Raw genomic sequence first — 22,861 nt, 5'->3', positions numbered from 1 at the left:
CGAGAAGCTCAGCGAAGCCCGAAAGAAGTGGTCAACTTATGAGCTTGAGTTGTACGCAGTTGTTCAGGCGCTGCGACATTGGCGGCATTATCTGATTCAAAGAGAGTTTATTTTGTACATTGACCATCAAGCATTAAAGTTTATTAATAGTCAGACTAACGTGAATCGTGTGCATGCTTGATGGCTTGCGTTTTTACAAGAATTCACGTTCGTTCTGAAGCACAAGTTAAGGCAACAGAACAAGGTGGAAGTTGCACTTAGCCGTCGTGCATCACTACTTATTACAATGAGCAACGAGGTGGTCGGCTTCGACTGTCTCAAGGAGCTATATGCCGAGGATGAGGACTTCAAAGATTCTTGGATAAACTGCCAAGAAGGTCACCCAAGTGACCTTCATATACAAGACGATTTTCTCTTCAAAGGGAATCGATTGTGCATCCCCCAAAGTTCTCTGAGGGAGCAGATTATTTAGAAGCTACATGGAGGTGGCTTCGGTGGACACCTGTGGTGAGATAAAATGTGAGCTCTTCTGGAAGAGCGGTATTACTGGCCACAATTAGTACGAGATGTGGAAAAAGCTGTACAACGTTGTCATGTTTGTCAGACCTCCAAGGGGCAATCTTAGAATACTAGCCTCTACACCCCGTTACCTGTGCCTGACGGTCCTTGAGAGGATTTATCAATGGACTTTGTGCTTGGTCTCCCACGAACACAATACGGCATGGATTCGGTGTTCGTGATGGTAGATCGTTTCTTCAAGATAGCGCACTTTATCCCATACAAGAAGACCCTCGATGCAACACACGTGGCGAATCTACTTTTCAGGGAAGTCATACGGCTACATAGGGTCCCCAAGACCATTATTTCTAATTATGATACGAAGTTCATTGGCCGCTTTTGGCGGACTTTATGGAATCAATTCGATACACGACTTCAATTCAGCAGTGCTTACCACCCACAGACTGATGGGCAGACCAAAGTTGTGAATCGCACATTGGGAAACCCCCTTCACTGTATTTCATGAGAAAAACCAAAGCAGTGGGATTTGGCCTTGTCTCAAACAGAGTTTGCATTTAACAACATGGTAAACCGCTCGACAGGGAGATCACCATTCTAGGTTATGTACGGACGAGTGCCTCACCACACACTTGACATGGTCCCTCTACCCAAGCACCCAGGCACGAGCATTGCAGCAGAACATATGGCAGACAAGATCATGGGCATCCATGTAGAAGTGCAGACCAAGCTACATGCCTCGAACGAGAAGTACAAGGAACAAGCGGACAAGCATCGGCGACAAAAAGTGTTCGAGGTGGGCGACCGCTTTATGGTCCATCTGCGCAAAGAGAGATTTCCGACTGGAACGTACAACAAGTTAAAAAATAAGAAGATTGGACCCATCTCAATCATTCAAAAGACCAATGACAATGCTTATATTATTGATCTTCCAGATGACATGACGATCTCACGGACTTTCAACGTCGCGGACCTGACCGAGTATCATAAACCAGAGCAGGATGAGAACTCGAGGACGAGTTCTTTTGAAGTGGAGGAGACTGATGTAGAGCAGGTCGCGAACAGTTTCATAGCCAAGATGGATCAGAAAAGGCCCGGTCGACGACAGAAGTGATCCGGACCGTCGAACCTTAGATCAGGCATATCTCGTAATCTTGAATGAGTTATCTAACGTAAAATATATGATTTTGGGGTAGAACAAGCTACTTTAGCCAACCAACTCAGTTACGCCAGGTTACGCAGCCCGAAATTATGAAAAACCCCTGGATCGACAGTCGTTTCTCTGCTTTAATTTCGTTTTTACTATAAATAGTAAGTTTTAATTTGATTATAACTCTTCATCCGTCGGGCTTTAGGAGTTGCGCCCAATGCGAAAAGAGCTTAAAATAATTAGGAGAACAGTTTAGTGAAGCCAAATAGGACACTTACTATTTTTGGCCGAAAACCTTGTGAACTAATAGACATCACGATCGTCTATAAATAGTAAGTTTACTATTTATAGTAAGTTACAGATTCTAGGAGTTTGAGTTATAGTTTGATTCTGATTTCTTTCCCATTGCTTGGTACCCCTATTTAAAAGTTTGTGAACTCATTTTTATTTATCAATTAATCAATTTCGAATTTATTAGAATTTATTTCTATTTTCTGCTTTCTTTCCTCGTGGATTCGAGAAGTCTCTGTGAGGAGTCCAGAGAAGCTCCGTGGATTCGGAGTAGTTATCCTCATCACGTTCATCCTTGCGTCAATTGAGATAAACTTTAAATAGATTGTTATTGACTGTTTTGTTGGTATTGTGGCTTTCATGATTGATTATTTCATGAGTGGATTGAATGAATGGATTAGTAGTTTAAATAAATATTTTTTTAAAAAAAATAGTCTCAATTTGTAACTAAGGCTTGAATTTAGCCTCGGTTGTCGATAACTGAGGCTGAAATTCCCTTGGCTAATGGCTTTAGCCTCGGATGTTGAGAACTGAGGTTAAAAATAGATTTAGCTTCGGTTGAAGGCAATTGAGGCTAAAATTTGGATTTAGTCTCAGTTGAAAACAATGAAGGCTAAAATTTTGATTTAGCCTCATTTCAAAAAAATTGAAGCTAAAAAGGTTTTTAACATCACTTGAAGAACTGAGGCTATAAAAGTCATTTTAGCCTTGGTTGCTAAAATTGAGGCTAAAGCCTTTAGCCACGGGGGGTTTCAACTCGATTTGAATAACTGAGGCAATACTGAGGCTAAAGGCTTTAGCCTTAGCTTTTAACCTTTTTAGCCACAGTTTTGAACTGAGGATAAAACCCCCTTTTCTTGTAGTGGGTGTGGCCCTCCTAATAGTTGGATCAGTCTGCTTTTTGGAGTATCTTATTTTTATGATTGCACAACCCTGGTAGACAGGTTAGATTTTTTACATACACCATAAAGGGACGATACCCACATGAAATTCTCATCTAAAACTAGTTGCATCCATGACATTTATCTAATAGTTTATAAAATAAGCTTGGATTTGTGTTTTTTTGTAGAATTTGAGTAACCCAATTCTTCCAAAGGCTATCAAGGGTAAGTGGGTGAAGATATTGGATTTTCTTAATTAGTGTTGGGGAATTCACTGTTTAAATCAGAAATCAACAGTATGAAAAAAATGATTTCTCTTTCTTCCTATATATATATTGTAACGTCTCGAAAAAATCCGTACAAAGGCCTGAGTATCATCTCAGGCAGAAATCACTCAGGACCAAATCCTTTAGAAATTAGGCGAGAATTAGCTAGTGCTAAACTAGAATCAGGCATATACTCAACTCCCAAGTTCCAATGCATCACTTATGCAACATAGAAAATGATGATTTAATGTTGTCCGTATTAGTTCATTAAACATGACTAGGATTAAGCTAAAACAGCATGTCATACTCTAAAGGCATTTAAACAACACAAGCGGAAGACTATGATACATATATAAACAATATAAGTGAGTGTAAGCCTTCGGAGTATGAACATCATTAAGTTAAATAATTACAAGTGTATCCCCGATTTTCAGGGCATTATATATATGTATGTATGTATGTATGTATGTATGTATGTATGTATGTATGTATGTATGTATGTATGTATGTATGTATGTATGTATGTATGTATAACTTGTGCACCCACGCACATGCGCACCTTTGCACATGTTTCATGGGCATCTAATCTAAACGGTTCATGTGATGAGGAATCGTATGAAACTCCAAAGAACAAATTTTCACCCTGATCTAAAATTCTGGTGGACCATAGAAAAGAGAAATGCAAATAAAGGGAGGAAACTGTTTTCATTTTTCATGGCCCACTGAAGTTTTGGATCAAAGTGAAAATTGGGCCCGAGGGATTACATGAGGTGCTGCTTCACGTGGACCGTTCACATTTTAGAGTCACATCACATATGATGAGTTCTCAAAAAAGTTTGCACGAGTTCCATGTGAACTAGTGCACAGCTGAGCATTCGGATATATATATATATATATATATATATATATATATATATATATATATATATATATATATATAGGGAAAAGGTTCTATACGTCGAGCTCATGGGAACTCCCAAGAGGTTGAGCTGTGTGGGCCAGACCACATACAAAAGTTGAGTCTTAAGGATTTAAATGATGTCTGGTTCCATAAGGTTAGTTTTCAAATTTTCCATAATCAGGCCAGCTCTAGTAATTTATAATTGTGGGAATCCAGAGTCTTAAGGATTAAGAAATTCTAGTTGTGTTCGTCTCTCAATCAGATTAGAATCGAGATCGTTTACAGTCTGGAATGATGCATCTAAATGCACAAGTAAACTGAATTGCAAACTCGATGCGTCCCATCGAATCAGGAGTAAGAATGAAGATTTGTGATGTTTACTAGCATTCAAATCAGGATGTTGCCTATTATGTTCCTTCAAAGTCTGGAGGGTGGTTCCTCTACAACAATCACAGAAAATTTCTTGCAATTAGCTACATATGGGGCGCACCATGCTGTTTGTATGAAATCCAATCATTCAGCAGGTTCACCTACCATGAAATTGGGGCAACACAAAAATCAAGCCAATCCAAGCATCAGATGGGCCACACCATAGAAAACAATGAATAACGTCCAAAAACATCAAATTCAAAAGGTGACTCACCTGATGATTGGATCACCTGACTTGAGTTTTCCCATTCTCACTCGTAGGGTGATCTGGCTGGACAGATTGATATGTAAATACTGGCAAGGAATTCTCCTAAAAGAGAACCTCAATGTAGCGCTAACAAAAAACAAAAAATTCATCATATCCACATTATTTAGAATGATGATGTCAATTCATCACTACCCCAAAATTACTGTTCAGGAACGGCTATAGTTTTGGTTCAGAAATGGTTTTAAGCACTTTCTAATACAAAACGGCTTCGAACCGTACCCGAGTACAGAGATAGAGAACACTTCATTAAGATCAGGCCCACCATGATGTTAGAGGCCTTGTTAAAAATAGATTTAGTAAGAGTGCATGCGTCCGAAAAACCCCCACATTCCAGGAACCCTAACCCCATCCGCCTCAATCCCTCCCGTTCTAGAAACCCCGATGAGCACCCTACCCTGCCAAATCGCCACTCCATCCACCCTTCTTCGCTGCATCAAGTCCAAAATCCTGTCATTCGCCCCAATGATTGGAAAGTGGTTTCTCGAAAGAATCCGAAACCCGCATTTTCAGCTACCCTTTCCACCTATTTCTCCCTATTCATCGGCAACACCTACAATGGGAAGATAGCAGACAACTACATACCCTGGAACCCCACCTTCAGGAGACCTCACAACTACGCCTTCATCCGTTTCCTGTACGGAGATGACGTGCGCGCGGCTATGGGTTTCCTTGATGGGAAGATGGTGGACGGAAGGATTTGGGGAATCTCCTGGGCTAAACCCAGGGTTCCTCCCTCTCCCACCAGATCAGAGCCCCTCAATGAAGACTCCAACTCAAGGGCATCTCCTGCTCAAACGCTGAGCACCGGCCGCTCCGTTGATGTAGCCTAAGGCCCTACCAGATCTGCATCTGAACCCACCAATCTGCCCAAGTCTCCAACCAGAAATGCATCCATCCCCATCAGTGCAAGCCCTCCTTCGGCAGCCGCGCATCTGGTGCATGCAGATTCTAAGGAGGTCCGAGAAAAGCTATGAGATCTGAGCCTCGCCTTGGTGGGGTATGCCTCCAAAAGTGACCTGTCCATCAGCCATTTGGTTAAATGCCTCAATGACTCAAGGTATGTCTCCTCTGCCGTAGACATCATCCGCACTGGGGAGGATCAGTTTCTCTTGGTCTTCAAGACTAGGATGGAACTGATCTCCTTCTTTGCTGATACTATCCTGCATTCCAGTATGGGATTTGATAGGGTTGATGTATGGTCCCCTGCCCTCGCCCAAGCCCAAGCCCATCAAGGTGTTTGGATTCACTTCTTATGGATCCCGCCTCATGCTCCCTTCCATCTTTTCGGCGTTAGGGAACTCATTCATTGTGCTTCAGTGTTATAATCAGGACAATCTACGTTGGATCATTAATGATGGTTTTGTACGTCACATGTCTAGTCACTAAAACATTGTACATCAGCATGTCTGCCATTAGAGTTCTTTTTTCCCTGGAATTTGTTGTAAAGATGCCATCTTTTCATGTTTTTCTTTGATTTCTCTGTGGTGATGATTATCCACATCTGAACTTTATGGCCGAGTTTGTCAGAACGTCTCCATGTTTAAAAGGTGATACTATCAAAAAGTTCATGGTTTAGAAGGGCCTGTTTGTGATAAGTGGGTCTTTGGCCAGTTTCTTTTTATGTCCAATCTTGCATTTAAGCATGTAGCAAGCTGGTTGTGTGCATGTGTATGCAAAATCATCATGCCATTATTTTTAGTCTGAATGCATAGATTAAGTTGAATGTGATTAATCTTCAAGGTGGTATGTTAAACTTCAGCTTTGTTGAATGTAGGATGGCCATTTAAGAGTTTTCAAGTGGCTAGTATGGAAGTCCTTGATCAGCCTGCTGTCCATGCCTCTGTGAAAGATTTAGATTTCAGGTACATGAAAATATTTGTAAATGTCTGGAAAATGTTTGTATATGTTTATCATCGTGTGACAAAAGCATTTCTTTAGAATGATTAGCAATCCAAGGTGAGGCATGTCAAATAGATGTTTCAAGTTGATGATTAGATCTATTTTTATCTGCTTTTACTGCCATTCTTTTGTTAGTACTTTCAGGTACAAGCAATAAGTTGCATTGTGAGTCAATGTAGGCATTTACATATAAATCTTAGAAGAATATTAGTCTTGCAACCATTTATTTAGCTGTTTGATTCGATAATGGATCGATGGATTCGGGCTCTTAGCATGCTGGATTGCCAATGCTTGAAGTGGCCTATGTAAAACAAGGTGCCGACCAATATCTCATTTAGGTAGTGAGGCCCTCGTCACAGTATGACACAGGGAGATTTGATTGGCAAAGCCGTGCACCATAAGAAATGGGCCCAGCTACATCAACTGAAAACCGATAACAAAATAGAAGGTTCCCAGCCATCTATGATAATGTATAGCCACACCAATTAAAGTTCACTAACTCACCCCACCACAGCTGATGGGGGTGAGAGCCTCACTACTTAATCTACGTCCCAAGTTCAATCGGTGGAAGCAGATTGATCCCACCACCATCCAACAAAGTAGGTGCCGTTGGTGCTGTGAGGCTCGTCGTGATATATATTGCATGATACTTATGCACCACTCTGATGTCCCACACACTTGCTAGATTGGCACATGTGCTGTGTGAAACAATGTGTTTGGAGGTAGCAAACTTTTCCAAATCTGAGTTCGTACATTTTTACTTAGCTTCTTTTGTGAGAAGAACAAGTAGTTCTTTTATTAGACATGGGTTCCAATGAGTCACTGAGCGATTCATTCGATGGGGCCTGCTTGGGGTAAGTGTGTCATCCAAAGAGCCATTGGCTAGTGACTAATGGTAATTTAATATTGTTTTTATTGGAAAATGGTGTCAGTGCCAACACAGCCAATTCGATCATCACTTTTTTCTTTGCATAGAATGGATTGATAGAAGTCACTTTTTCTTATTAGCTATTTAGATATCTATGTTTTACAAAGATAATGTCACTGCTAATGTCAGAACATTCTCACCTTTTCTTCATCATATAGATATCTTTCTCAGGTTGCTGAATCATTTTACTTCTATAAACATGACCTTGCATGTAGCAGGGTCTAAAATCCCAGACTCACTTGGTCAGTGGTCAGTCCTAGTCATATTGCAGAAACTGGTATGATTCAGGCAAGCCACACTGAATCTGTTCAAAACTTTGGTTTGCATGATCCATGTTTGGCTTCTTTGACACGGACCAGTTGCCTGTACGACTTTGTTGATATGCATGAGTTTTTGTTACATGCCTGAATTGGCCATGGATTCGTCGCTTCTAGGGCCAGTACTGATTGCAACTGGGCAAGTCTACTCGATATTGCATGATATTTAAGCTATTCATCTCATCTACTTATTTGCATAGCTGTTGATACAGAATGTACATGTTTCATGTATTAATTTTCCCTTTAGACCTTGATAGAGATGTTTTTGCTGCTGATCTTCTTTTATCTGGTATACTCATGTTGTGAATTACTTGGAGTGGTGCATATGCAGTATTCCATCAAGTTCTGTTGACATATTTGCAGTCTGTTTTTAATTGTGATCCAATCTAGCTAACATATGCTCATTTGAATTCTTTATCTGCCATTTTTGCAGGATTAAGAAACACATCATTTGCAGGTTAGTTCTCATTACACAAACTGTATACGTAAGGCAATAAATTTTGTTAACTTGACATGTTCGACAAAATGCCAGTCTTCTACTAGTTGTAATAAATAAAGGAAGATTGATTATGAACATTGTACATTTATTCTTCTATAGACATGAACACATAGTTATATAAAGTTTGCTACTAGTATGCTTATCTGTGTCCTTTTTTCTTTTTTCCTTCCACAGACAAGCACACAAATACATATATATTAATTTATATATTGTATATTGAAACCTCTAACAGTCTATCGATGATCACAATACATGTTTTAAAAAAAATCATTTTAACCAACCATTTTGTTTAGTACATTGTCACCTGCCAGAGGAGTGAAATGGCCTGATTTTTCTAAATTTTTTTTGAGCCGGAAGATCTAAATCGGGTCAGGATACTGCTAAGAATGTGCCATGTGTGTGCGAGAGACCTAGGGCATTCCTCAGGTGGGCCTGCCATGTATGTGCCAAAGCCCAAATTTCAGGTATGTATGGTCATCAGATGGGCCATGTGTACAAAGAAAGGATGATTAGGAGAATTGATCAGTGGTCCACACTCGATGACTGGATTGGTCTGATTTTCAGGTGATAGAAGATATGGTAGGTCCAGCACCTCTTGAGGAATCACTTGGATCTGTCACCCATGGTACATTTTAGGAAGTTGGATCGAGATCCTACTTTCATGGGATGCCATAGGAGCACTTAAAAGCATTGCACTTAATGGAGACAGTTTCTAAATAATTATGTTTGTTCTAGGGCTGATGAATGGAATGCCAACAAATGGGCATGGGAAGGGGCATTAAAAGTAATCAGCAGAGGAGAGGAGGGCATTATCAAGCTTGAAGATAAGACCACAGGTTCAATAATCTTTTAGTAACAATTAAGAGGAAAAGAAATTGATGCAGTCTTAGACAATACCATTATTTCTATTGAGCACATGGAATGTTTTAAGCAGGAGAGCTTTATGCTCAAGCATTTCTGAGAAACGGGGAGCCACATCCGGTGGAGCCTGTGATTGACAGCAGCAGGTTTGGTTCCGTTTGTTATTGGAACTAGGGTTAGTCTATGATATCTCAATACTCAATCAGACGGGAAAATTACAGTTTCCTCAATTATGTGTTTGCCTTAAGTTCAAATTACTGATATTGTAATAGGGTATGAGTTTTCATCTCTGGTTACTCTGATGCTGCTTTTTTATTTGGTTCCAATCCACCTCAGGTTGGTTTGTCATTTGCAAATGGCATACGTGTTTGTTGATTGAAATGGTCTCTTGTACGATTCTAGTATACTTTTCAAGAGATTAGACAAAGAAATTAGTGTTGTCCTTGTTTTGTATTCACATTTTGTATGAGTTGAGTCATTGATTTAATACATTATGAATGAAGTTTACATTGGTTTCTTTCACAAACAAATTGACTGAATTTTTAGTAGATTTAAATTCATAACATCACTGGTATAGTTTGGATTCATGTCGACTTTTTTAGCAGCTGTTGTTTTTCTTTTTTAAATCAAGTTTTTCACAGTTGCATGTACTACAAAATTCAGAACTATTAGTGATCCTTCAAAGTATGATAGTTGAGGAGTAACTTCTATTTCCTGATTTGATATACATGAATGCTAAATGCACTGTAGGAGATCTGGATGGTCTTGACTGTTATACATGAATGCTAAATGCACCATTTAAGAAACAGTGGATAGCATATGTACAACTATGCTATTTTGAAGGATAACAAAAGTCACATCCTTTATTTATTTATTTTATTTGAATGCAATAGTTGTGATTTTTTACATTCACTTGATTGAATCTGAAATGGATTTTTGTCTTTTTCAGTCTTGATGCACATGGTGTTTCAAAAGATTGTGCTGTTAACAATTACAATCAATTTACTTATTTTCGTTTCCTTGTTTCAGAGATTGTTGTTCACAAGAGTGTTTATTGGAATCATTTTTTCCATTGCTAGAAGCAACACCAAACAGGCCCTATGCTTGCACATTTTGGTAGAGTGAAACAGAAGACATGTTCAGTGTTTCTACTGATAATGGCAGATTGAGGCATTATCGTGACTTGCAGGAGTTGCTACAACATGTTTGTCAATTTATTGGATGTCTTTCTGCTGTAGCTATTCTCCCAAGTGAGACCCATTTTTTTTCTGCTGTTTGTCGATTTACTGGATGTCTTTCTGCTGTTTGTCGATTTACTGCACCTACCAAGTCAGTTTGCTTTGCCCCCAAACTTTGTAATGCCATTTTGTTAGATCTATCTTACAGGTGAAACTACGAAAAAGATTGTGCTGAGGCTACAATGCCAGAGCTGCAAACATGTCTCCCAACACCCAATTTAGGTTGGTTTCTCAGATATATATATATATATATATATATATATATATATATATATATATATATATATATATATATAAATATATATATATATATTGTTTCATGCAAGCATTCAACATTCCATGCTAGGCGTCACTTTAGGTGGTCCCCACACTGTAAAGATTTTATTAGACTTTTGGCATGCAACTGGATGATTAAAAAGGATTTAATCTCTTCATGGTATTTCATTAGCTCACAATTCTTGGTTGATACCCATGCTCAAAAAGGTTTGAAAAATAGAACTGGTTAACCAGGCCAAGCCAACTTGGAACTCTGCAAGTCAATTAATTTAATTTTTAAATTTCTAAGAATATAAGCTATAGGAAGTGCAGGAAAAAAAAATAAAAAGAAAGGTAAAAAATAAAAAGAATACGGGCCTAGCTTCTAGAAGTTGAGTTCTTCGACTTGCCTAAGTTTTAAGACTCCATTCAGTTACCGAAGTTTCTCATTGAACCCAGAACTTCATGAACCTGGTTGAATTGGCTGAGTTTTTTTTTCTTGAGACACGTCAGCTTTTCTTGAAAAATCCACTTATTTTAATGTCGTTCTTGTTGTTGATATTTTTCTCTTGGGGTGTCTTGTTCTTTTGTGTGATGCTTCCAATGATATATTTTTATTTTCCTGTGGGTTGCTCCCATTTCTATTTTATTTTCATTGCTTTCTATTTTGCTTATAATAAGGCTATTTGGTTTTATTTATATCAGCATAGGTGGACTGGTAGATATGAAGCCCATCTATGGGACAACAGCTGCAAGAAGGAAGGCCAAACTAGAAAAGGAAGACAAGGTTAGTAAAACAATAGGGAGACAACCATTTTCAGCCTGGTTGGTTTTTCCCTTTCGCTTTTCCTTTTTTTTGGTTGAGTTTTTTGAATTGTTAGCCTGACTGCTAAGATATGTGGTTTGTCTGGTTTTTTGCATGTGTGATTGCAATCCAATCAAATGCCTAGTAGTTTATTTGGGTGAGCCTTCTCTTTCATTCCTTCAAGTTTTTGAAATTTTCTTTAATCATCCAATACGACATCCTGTTTATTTATTGTACCTTTCATTGCCATTTGTGGATTTTAGGGGGGTATGATATTGAAGACAGCTGCAAGAGCTTACGACTTAGCGGCGCTCAAGTATTGGGGACCTCCAACTCATATCAACTTCCCGGTATATGTTTCATAGCAAGCGAAATGGATTAATTTGTCAATCTCTCTTTACTTAAACTGTGGTTCTCATGTTTTCTGATGTTGGCCTCAAAATGGATTCTTTGCAGTTGGATAACTACCACGGAAATTGGAATTGAAATTGAAATGTATACTAGAAAAGAAGGAAAAGATTAGTGTGAATCATTCTATTGTCTTTTTCTTCTATTTGTATAATTAATTATCTGGCATATAATACAAGTAAATTACATACCCCACTCTCTCTCTCATACAATGAACAAAGGGGTTTTAAATTGTACATAAAATTCCATCCTGAAATCTAACCGCTGGCAACATTATTAAGTGTTCAAAACCGTTTCTAAAATTGTGCCTAAAATGTGACCATTGGCACCAGAACGGTTTAAATCCGTTCCTAAAATTCCGTTTGTAAAAATTGAAACGGTACCCAAAACGGTTCTGAACCGTTCCTGTTTTTCTGCGACGCCTCATTTAGGAACGGTTTGAAACCGTTCCTGAAGGATTTAGGAACGGTTTTAAACCGTCCTAAATGACGATTTTGGTGTAGTGCATTTTTTTTTTCATTTGTCATTAGAAACAACCATGGTAGAGGGAGACCAAGAACTCTGTTCTCTCAGCAACACATGCTAGAGTGTATAGTAATGCTATTTTTTAAATAGTGTTTGGTCGTGTTTGGATGGACAAGGGACGATGAATACAGTTTAATCAAAGGGAAAATGACCCAAAAAGTAGTTTTGGTGCATTTTCTTACTTTGCAATTAAATTCAATAATACATCTAAACACGCACCTTTAAAATGCAGCTAAGTAGAGAGTTCTTAAGGCAGTTGCTTTATGAAGTCACTAAGCAGTTCTGTTTGAATGGTTGCAGAGCTATGCTAACATTTGGACTGAATGCACTCATTGGAGGAAAGAAGGAAAATCAAGATCCAAAAGATACTCTTTACATAGGCAATTGGAACCCATCAAACACTCGTTCTTTCATGCAGTAAATCCTCTCAAAGGGCCAAAAGATCGACTCATGGGAATTCGGTAATCATAATCGCAATCTCAGCTCTTAAATTGAACTGCCCATGTCTTAATTTTTAAAAAGTCCTCTCTAATTTTTTATATGGTACACTTCCTATCAGGAAATGAACTCTGTGGAGGTGGAATTGCTGCAAAGGTAGAGCCTAATCAATACGAAGAGGACATGATCATACTTAGAAAACTTGTCGACGAGCTATATCAGAATTCCGGGAAAAAACCACAGATTATGGCCCCTGGAGGTTTCTTTGAGAAAAAGTGGTTTGATGACTTCCTTCTGGCCTCGGGGCCCAATGTTGTCGATGTAGTGAGCCATCATATCTACAACCTTGGTGCAGGTCAGTGAGGATTTTGCATTGAATTCTGAATTTAGTGGACCCCATCAGATTGTTTGCATTGGCGTCTTCAGCATTTCTTATAAACCTGTAAATTGTGAATGCATGTGTAGAGAAGATGCTTTCATTGACGCCCAATGAATTGATCAAATGGGTGCATATATGTGCTAATGTATGGTAAGATGGCGAAATTAATGGTGTTTACGGATTCTTTCATTTAGGTGTTGATCCAACTCTATTCGACAAGATGCAAGATCCATATCATCTCGATGAGATAGTTCAGACATACAATGACCTTGAGGTCACGCTTAAGGAGTTCGGCCCATGGTCGTCGGCTTGGGTTTTAGAATCTGGTGGTGCATACAATAGCGGAGGCAAACTCGTATCACATGCCTTCGTTAATAGTTTCTGGTGATGGACCCTTATCTCTTTCTTTCCTATAGATGTTATTCATGCGTCTGTTTCCATGTTGGTTTTCCAATATGCTTCTTCTAGTATCACCCCTAGAACTGTATCTAGTGAAATTGCACTAATGTATTTCTATGAACTGCATTTGGATACATGGGAATGATCAATCATTCTCAACTGTCCGTTTGGTCTAGCTCACTGTTTGTAGGCACCCGAAAAGACCATGATGAGAAGACGATACCATCTTGCCTATCTATGACTCTGAAGAAATGCTTCCTTAAGACAATCTGAACCATCCCAAATTATTACTTGGACCTAATGAACCATCTAGATCGATTCATCGTAATGTCCATGAGTCTGAGTTGGGCTCCTAGCATTGTAATTTACAGCGAGCAATGTCGGCCCAATGGAATATTGTCAAAATTGACAAAGGACACAATAAAAATCAGAGAAAAATCTTCCATAACATTTATAACCTACTAAGGATTTATATGTTGTATTTTGTTTTAAAATAAAATTAAAATTTGATTTTTCAAATTTTAGTGGTTTCCCTCCACATTTGAAGTTTGGTGTTTTTGAGGTGTGGGTTGTCCCACATCGGATTTGACAAAGGAAATTCTCTTGTTTATAAGATAAGCTTTTTGCCTTGGGCTTGAGCCCCATTCAGGGGGCATATGAATTTGGTCTTATGGGGGGGCTATGCCAATAGCTCTAATCTATGCCATTGACCACACACGCGCGCGCGCGCCGACCCGAGCCGTGCCATGCCGAGTCCGTGTGCGTGTGCGTGATGGGACAGTCTGGGTGTGGGTGCGGTGTAAGTGTACTCGCGTGGGTGTGTGTGTGTGTATAGGTGCCTTTTCGTTTTAAACTAGAGAGATGCCTCCCTTCCGGTTGGTCGCCCCTGTTGGGTTTAAACCCAACGGACCTAACCTTTTGTAAATGTTGTTTATACACCACTTTGGAGTCTATATAAAGACTTTCGATTCCAATTTCAAATATATGAAATTATTATCTCTCTTATAAAACTCTCTCTGATACGGTTTTAAGAATTTTACTGAGTTCATGCTGAGTCAACTCAGCACTTTCGGATTAAACTGCAAGTGGTTTGAGCTCGTGTATAGTGAGTGCACCGCTGAGACTGGGTTATAGTCGCGGTATCCTAAAGGTCGATTGCTCTGGAAACCTGTTGCACTTGGGACGCTATCCAAGGGAAGCAAATTTGATTTCAAGCCGAGTGACTCAGTCACGCCTCGACTTAATTCAATAAGTTCTTCTCAAAATTTTATTTTCCTTTTTTGGTTCTCGATTTTAATAGTCTATTTAATTCAACCAAATATTCCAACAATCTTGAAATCGAATTTGTTGAATTACATAGACTGTGGCTATAGTAAAAGTAAATGCTTCTACTGAGTTAGCCAAAATCGAACCGTTTGCTGGACAATGCTTTAAACGGTGGAAACAAAAACTGATGTTCGCTCTGACTACCCTGAAAGTTTCATACATTTTATTTGAATCATTTACTATAGATCCAACAAATCAAACTGAAGTAACAAATGAAAATAAATGTAAAAACTATATTCTAAACTCTTTATCCAACGAACTATACGTTGTGTATACTTCTTACGTGTCTGCTAAAGACATGGACTGCTTTAGAAAAGAAATACATATTAGAAGATACATGCGCTAAGAAACATGCAATTGCTAATTTTCTTCATTATGAAATGACAGATGTTAAACCTGTCACAAATCAGATTCACGATTTTCAAAGTCTAGTTCACAAACTATCGACAGAAGGAATTAAGTTGAATGAAATGTTTCTGTCAGGAGCGCTAATAGAAAAACTACCACCCTCCTGGAAAGAATATAAGAATAGAATGAAACATAAAAAGAACGGTGTTTATTTGAAAACCACTATCGTACATATACGAATAGAGGAGGCCAATAGAATCAAGGACCAAAAAGAAAATAGAAATGAGATAGATTCAAAGGCGAATCTTGTGGAATCAAGTCGGGCAAATAATAAGAAAATGGGCAACTGTCATAACTGTGACAAACCTGGACATTACGCAAATGAATGCAGGCTCAAAAAGAAGAATGCAAACAATCAATTCAAGAAAAAGGAAAACTGCTACAACTGTGGAAAGCCTGGGCATTATGTTAAAACCTGCAGGCTTAAGAAAAACAAAGATAAGCTGCAGGCTAATCGTGTAGAAACAAGCAATGAGTCTGACATGATAGTAGTTGTGGTGTCAGAAGTCTTCCTTGTAAACAACTTGGAGTGGGTACTAAACACTGGTGCAACTAGGCACGTGTGCAAGGATCGTAGCATGTTTACCTCCTACCAAGTATCAGGAAATGCTGAACAGGTGTTCATGAGGAATGCTAGAACGTCTCCAGTTGTAGGGAAAGGGAAAGTACTTCTGAAACTCACTTCTGAAAAGACTCTAATGTTGAATGATGTCCTGCATGTACCTGACATTAGAAAAAACTTAGTCTCTGGTTCCTTCCTCAATAAAGCTGGTGTTAAGTTAGTATTTAATTCAGATAAGCTTTTAATGACTAAGAATGGAACTTTTGTTGGTAAGGTATACTGTAGCGATGGTTTATTCATTGTAAATGTATCCGATGATAATAATAATAAGACATCCAATTCTGTTTATATCGTTGAACCTTTTTATCTATGACATAGTAGATTAGGTCATGTGAATGTAGTATCTTTAAAGAAAATGAAAAGATTAGGTTTATTACCTAATATATCTAATGAATGATTCGATAAATGTGAAACATGTGTAGAATCAAAATTCATTAGAAAACCCTTTAAACAAATAGAAAGATCATCTGTTCTATTAGAGTTGATACACAGTGACTTAGGTGATTTTAGAAATCACATGTTTAGAGATTAAAAAAGATATTACATAACTTTTGTAGATGACTACTCTAGGTTCACTAGAGTCTATCTGTTAAGGAACAAAGATGAAGCTTTAGATGTTTTTTCTAAATACAAAATTGAAGTTGAAAATTAGTTAAATATAAAAATTAAAAAGACTTAGAACAGATAGAGGAGGTGAATATGAATCTTCTTAATTTAGAAAATTATGTGAAAAAAATGGAATAGTTCACGAAACTACAACTCCTTATACCCTAGAACAGAATAGAATAACAGAACGTAAGAATAGAACTCTAAAAGAGATGATGAATGCCATTTTAAACAGATCAGGCTTACCCTCAAACATGTGGGGAGAAGAATTATATCTGCTTATTATATCCTAAATAGGATTCCTTCTAAATCTTCTGAACAAACACTATATGAACTTTGGAAGAATCATGTTCCTAATTATAAATATATTAAAGTGTGGGGGTGTCTTGCTAAAGTAGGATTACCTGAAACTAAGAAAAGAAAGTTAGGTCCTAAAATAACCGATTATGTATTTATAGGGTATGCACAAAATAGTGCAGCATACAGGTTTCTAGTTTTAAAAATTAAGGATAATATTCTAGATCCTAATACAATTATAGAAGCTAAAAGATGCAGAATTCTTTGAGAACGTATTCCCTATGAAATCTAAATCTATAGGAATAGAGGAAGTCAATGAATCAGATATTGCGTCTACTAGTAAAAATACTTACAAGAAAGTAATAGAAGAAATACAACTAAGAAAAAGTACTAGGGTTAGAAGAGAAACTAACCTAGGAGATGGCTTTTTCACTTTCTTAGTAGAAGATGATCATATAACGTATACAGAAGCAATTAACTCTCCAGATGCAACCTTTTGGAAGGAAGTAATAAATGATTAGTTAGAATCTATTATATCTAATAACACTTAGGAACTTGTAAACCTACCACCTGGAAACAAACCGATAGGCTGTAAATGGGTGTTTAGAAAGAAACTAAAACCATATGGGACTATTGATAAGTTTAAGGCCAAGTTGGTAGTGAAAAGCTTTAAACAAAAGGAAGTAATAGATTACTTTGATACATATTCCCCTGTAACTAGGATTACAACTATTAGAGTCTCAATAGCGATAGCCTCCATATATAAACTAGTGGTATACCAGATGGACGTTGGACGTTAAGACGGTTTTTCTAAATGGATACCTAGAAGAAGAAATATATATGGAGCAACCTGAAGGTTATAAGATATCAGGTAAAGAAAATAAAGTATGTAGACTAATTAAATCACTATATGGTTTAAAATAGGCTCCTAAACAATGACATGAAAAATTTGATGGCGTTTTAAAATCAAATGGTTATTATATAAATGATGTAGATAGATGTGTATATAGTAAAATTTTTAGAAATAATTATATTATTATATGCCTTTATGTTGATGACATGCTTATTTTTAGAACTAATATTAAATTAGTTAATGCAACTAAGAAATTCTTGTCATTTAAGTTTGACATGAAAGACTTAGGAGAGGCTAGTGTAATCTTGGGTATTGAAGTAACCAGGAAAAATGGTGTTATTATATTAGCACAATCTCATTACATTGAGAAGATATTGAAAACGTTTAACCATTTGGACTGTTTACCTATCAGTACTCCTTATGACTATAGTATGACTCTTATGAAGAATACAAAAAATAGTGTGTCTCAATTGGAGTATTCCAGAATAATTGGTAGCCTCATATATCTAACAAACTGCACTAGACCAGACATAGCATTTGTAGTAGGAAGGCTATGTAGATATACACAACTCTGGAAAAGAGCATTAGAATACTTTGTCTAGGATTTTGAGATACCTAAAAGGCAGTATGGCCTATGGTTTACATTATACTGGTTATCCTGCTGTATTAGAAGGATATGGTGATGTTAATTGGATCAGTGATTCAGATGAGACAAAATCTACTAGTGGATATGTTTTCACTTTGGGTGGAGGAGCAGTCTCTTGGAAGTCTACTAAACAGACATGTATCGCTCGGTCGACTATGGAATCCGAGTTTATTGCCTTAGAACAGGCTGGATCAGAAGCCGAGTGACTTAGAAATCTCTTAGCTGATATATTATTGTGGCCAAAGCCTGTATCGACCGTGTCTATTCATTGTGACTGTCAAGCAGCTATAGTGAAAGTAAAAAAGTAAAATATAAAATGGAAAGAGCAAACATATTAGACTCAGACACAACATAGTGAAACACATATTGCGTGATGGAGTCATATCTATTGACTTTGTGAGGTCAGAAAAGAATCTAGCAGATCCTCTGACTAAAGGACTATCTAAAAGGTTAGTCAATGATACATTGAAGGAAATGGGCTGAGCCTAATATATGAGTTACCAGTGCTAGCAACCCAACCTATACAAGTAGAGATCCCATGAGATAGGTTCAATGGGTAAACAACAAGACACGAGGTAAACGATTACACTGAGTTATATGAGCCCCTTCTATAGTGTAAAGTGCGAATAACAACGCAGAAGGATGAGTTTTTAGAACTCTTAATAGATCCATAGCCATATATTTGGTGGTGTATACAGTTGCTGCATACACTTGATGGAATTTACTTATATGGGTGTGAAGGTGAAGGCCGCTTTCTATGAGAATCTAGGCGAATTCTCTAAAGCAGTCATGAAATCCAGGTAATGGTGTATGGCCAAAACTCACCGAACCGCAGAATCACTTGTAGAGGAAGAGTTGTGTGAGTGACATGTACTTGCGATCTACATTAAAAGGATTCAGGTTCAAGACTATGGTGTCACCTAATTCTTGTAGACCTGTCTTGCTTACTCTAATGTCAGTTCAAGTCTATGGTGACACAGGCACCATTGCACAACTATTACGCTTTAATTCGAAAGAGTTTTATTTTAAAACATGTGGGGGATTGTTGTATTTTGTTTTAAAATAAAATTAAATTTTGATTTTTTAAATTTTAGTGGTTTCCCTCCACATTTAAAGTTTGGTGACACAGGCACTTGCGCCTTTTCGTTTTAAACCAGAGAGATGCATCCCTTTTGGTTGGTCGCACCTGTTGGGTTTAAACCCAACAGACCTAACATTTTGTAAAGGGTGTTTATACACCACTTCAGAGTCTATATAAAGACTACTGATTCCAGTTTCAAATATACGAAATTATTATCTCTCTTATGAAACTCTCTCTGATATGGTTTTAAGAATTTTACTGAGTTCATCGCTAAGTCAACTCAACACTTTCGGATTAAACTGTAAGTGGTTCGAGCCCGTGTACAGTGAGTGCACCGCTGGGACTGGGTCATAGTCGTTGGATCCTGGAGGTCAATTGCTCTGGAAACCTGTTGCACTTGGGATGCTGTCTAAGGGGAGCAAATTCGATTTCAAGCCGAGTGACTCAGTCACGCCTCGACTCAATTCAATAAGTTCTTCTTTCTCAAAATTTTATTTTCTTTTTTTGGTTCTCAATTTTAATAGTCTATTTAATTCAACCAAATATTCCAACATTATATACAAGAGGAAACGTATGCATACACAAGTATACATACTGGCAATGCAATGTACATTCCAAAATCAAAAGATCATAATACATGCCAGCTAAGAATGGTCATGGTATCCAACTAGCTATATCTTTATCTCTACAAATATGTCCCATTAAACAATACATCTATATCTTAAGCTTTAGATGAATCCGACTATAAGCAATCAACTGATTGATTCATTGTGTTTGTAACAGGTTCTTAGATCAGCTTGGTATGACATCGATGTATAACCACAAAGTTTTCTGCAGGCAGACATTGATAGGTGGAAACTATGGTCTCCTTAACACCACAACAATGGTTCCCAACCCAGACTATTACAGGTGAGATTTGATAATATAGAACCAAAATACCTACATTTTCAGTAATCTTTTATCTTTATATTATAGAACTGTCAACAAATCCTTCTTTGTTGTTTTACTCTTTATCAGCGCTCTTCTTTTCCACCGGTTAATGGGGAGAGGTGTTCTTGCTACCAATCACAATGGCTCGTCGTACTTACATGCATATGCTCATTGCTGTAGAAATGGGGTACGATCATCTTATACTTAATGTGGTTTTACGTTTTTTTTTCCTTAAATTTGTTTGTATTTTTTGACTTTATTTTCTTCATTGATGACTTCAAAATGAAGCTCTTTGGGGGGCGGGGCAGAAGATGTCTGTAATGAAATGTTTCACAAGAAATTTTTTAACTTAGGAGTCGTTTGGATGTTTGTAAAATCATTGTAAAAGGTTTACAGGTAAAGACACCACAAGTGTTGTTTAGATGCCTATAATTTCTCATAAATCTTTTTTAGGCCCTAAACACTTTACATGTTATAGTGGCTTTTAGAACGTTGACATTTTGCTATGTTTCAAATTATAAGTAATTTAATTACAAGACTAATAGTCTTTTTATTTTCATTTTTATTTTTTTAATTCTTCAAGAGACTTGTTGCTAGAGTGAAACCGATATGTATGACCAGTTCCAATATTCTTTTTACTAAAGAACATATTCTTATTTAATCTCTCTCTCTCTCTCTCTCTCTCTCTCTCTCTCTCTCTCTCTCTCAGGCTGCTGGAATTACTTTGATTCTGATTAATCTATCCAACTCAATATCCTTTAACGTTACGCTGGCCAAATACCTGAACTTATACCCACCATTGGAAGCTTCAGTGCAAGCCGTAGCAGGTGGGCAAAGAGATGAGTACCATTTGACTGCCAAAGATGGTGATCTAAAGAGCACCACCATGCTCCTCAACGGGTCACCGTTGGAGCTTACAGAATGGCGACATCCTTGATTTGAAACCAACCCAAGTTGACAGTTCGAAACCTGTGAATGTTGCTCAGTCATCGATTGTCTTTGTTGTCTGTAAGGACTTCAAGGCTCCAGCCTACTGAGGGACCATTGTAAATCTGAAATTTATGGTTGCACCTAAGTATCATTATTGTGGTCTTTGAAATTGTAATCTGCACTGATTGAATATACATAAAAAGTCTCTCTCTCGAGAGTTCAAAAAACCATCTTCGTTGTATGCCGTAGCTGCATCTTTCTTTTTTTCAACATGATCAGGTCATTAGTTTTCGCTTTGCAAGATTCCATGTTTGAACGGGGGGCTCATGGTAAGTCAAGTTCTAAAACCATGCCCACAACTATAGACCATGATATGGTGTTCATACCATGTGCACATGGACAATGACCAGTTCTTGTACGAGGGGCTCCTTGAGATTGTTGAATGTCGCCCAATACTCATTGGTCCATCACCACGCCGGATCCTTTTTCAGAAGATGTGCTAATTGAGCAGCCCACCCTGACTAACCTTTGATGAACCATTGCCAGTTATTGATGAGCCAAAAAAAGACCTCACCTCCACTACCGTAGTGAGTCTCTCACACTCTTATGGCCTGTAACCTACTCTTTTTTTTTCTTTTTACTTTTTTAACTTTTCTTCATTTTAGACGTTAATAGAGGCTTTACAAAAGCACTACACCATATTTTGGTCCCCCTCGAACCAAAAAAGAAAGTAGAGGGCCTATCGTAGGGATTTTCAAACAATCCCTATATACAAGAGAAGCAAAAGGGCAAAACGAGAAACAAATATACAATCAATTAGGTTGAATAGACCCTATCCAAGAAGATCAGCCCGTGGACTTGCATCGGGAGCATCCTATGTTGAGTATGAATCACGTTTAGTTGGCGATGGCTCCCTTCTCGGGCCATACAGTCCTGATGGCCTGTAACCTACTCATTGAAAGGAAGAGGATTTGTTGAAGAGACTGATTTTTTCCATCACTCTTTTCAAGTAAGAGAAAATGCTAGCTAAAATAGAGTCAGCTGCCTCCTTCCCACCACCCGCATTAGTTTGCCTTTAAGTCCCAAACTTCATGCAGGACATGAAAGTTAAACATAATATGTAAGATTTCAGGCTTTAGATCATACTAATTTAGAAACAATCACAAAAATTCCACATCCCACATAAGATCAAGCATTTAATAAGGGGAATCTACGATGGTCCAAGCGTACACATGTTTGGTCTGGATCAATTAAAAATTATAGACCAAACAATGTTCAAAGGAGAGTAGATTCATTCACTCTTGTAAAGGATTATTTCGAATCCATGGGATTCACATGTTTCAATTCAGGAAAACCTAGGGTTTGCAAAAGTGGAATAGAACTTGAAATTTAGATTATCTAGGGTTAGGGTTAGGGATTTAAGGTGAAAGAGGAGATGATTAGAGGAGAGACAGAACATGAATATAATCCACACATGTGGACAACAATCTGGCCTAGATGGTTAGGGAT

At 37.8% G+C, this 22,861-nt stretch overlaps 2 long non-coding RNA genes and 1 pseudogene across 2 annotated transcripts; all 3 read left to right on the top strand.

Annotated features, from left to right (window-relative positions):
• Positions 1 to 5,033: 5,033 nt before the first annotated feature.
• LOC131219244 (uncharacterized) lies at positions 5,034 to 8,597 on the top strand. Its single transcript, XR_009158078.1, has 3 exons — positions 5,034 to 5,759; positions 6,477 to 6,564; positions 8,280 to 8,597. It is a non-coding gene; the product is annotated as an uncharacterized LOC131219244 (long non-coding RNA).
• Positions 8,598 to 8,617: 20 nt separating this feature from the next.
• LOC131219243 (uncharacterized) lies at positions 8,618 to 9,587 on the top strand. The gene is made up of 2 exons (XR_009158077.1): positions 8,618 to 9,181; positions 9,280 to 9,587. It is a non-coding gene; the product is annotated as an uncharacterized LOC131219243 (long non-coding RNA).
• Positions 9,588 to 12,663: 3,076 nt separating this feature from the next.
• LOC131218133 (heparanase-like protein 2) lies at positions 12,664 to 21,459 on the top strand (annotated as a pseudogene).
• Positions 21,460 to 22,861: the final 1,402 nt, after the last annotated feature.

Source organism: Magnolia sinica, chromosome 11 (genome assembly GCF_029962835.1).
Source record: "Magnolia sinica isolate HGM2019 chromosome 11, MsV1, whole genome shotgun sequence".
In the NCBI taxonomy this organism is placed as follows: Eukaryota; Viridiplantae; Streptophyta; class Magnoliopsida; order Magnoliales; family Magnoliaceae; genus Magnolia; species Magnolia sinica.
The sequence above is the reverse complement of the archived record's forward strand: the minus strand, read 5'-3'. Positions and strand labels throughout refer to the sequence as shown.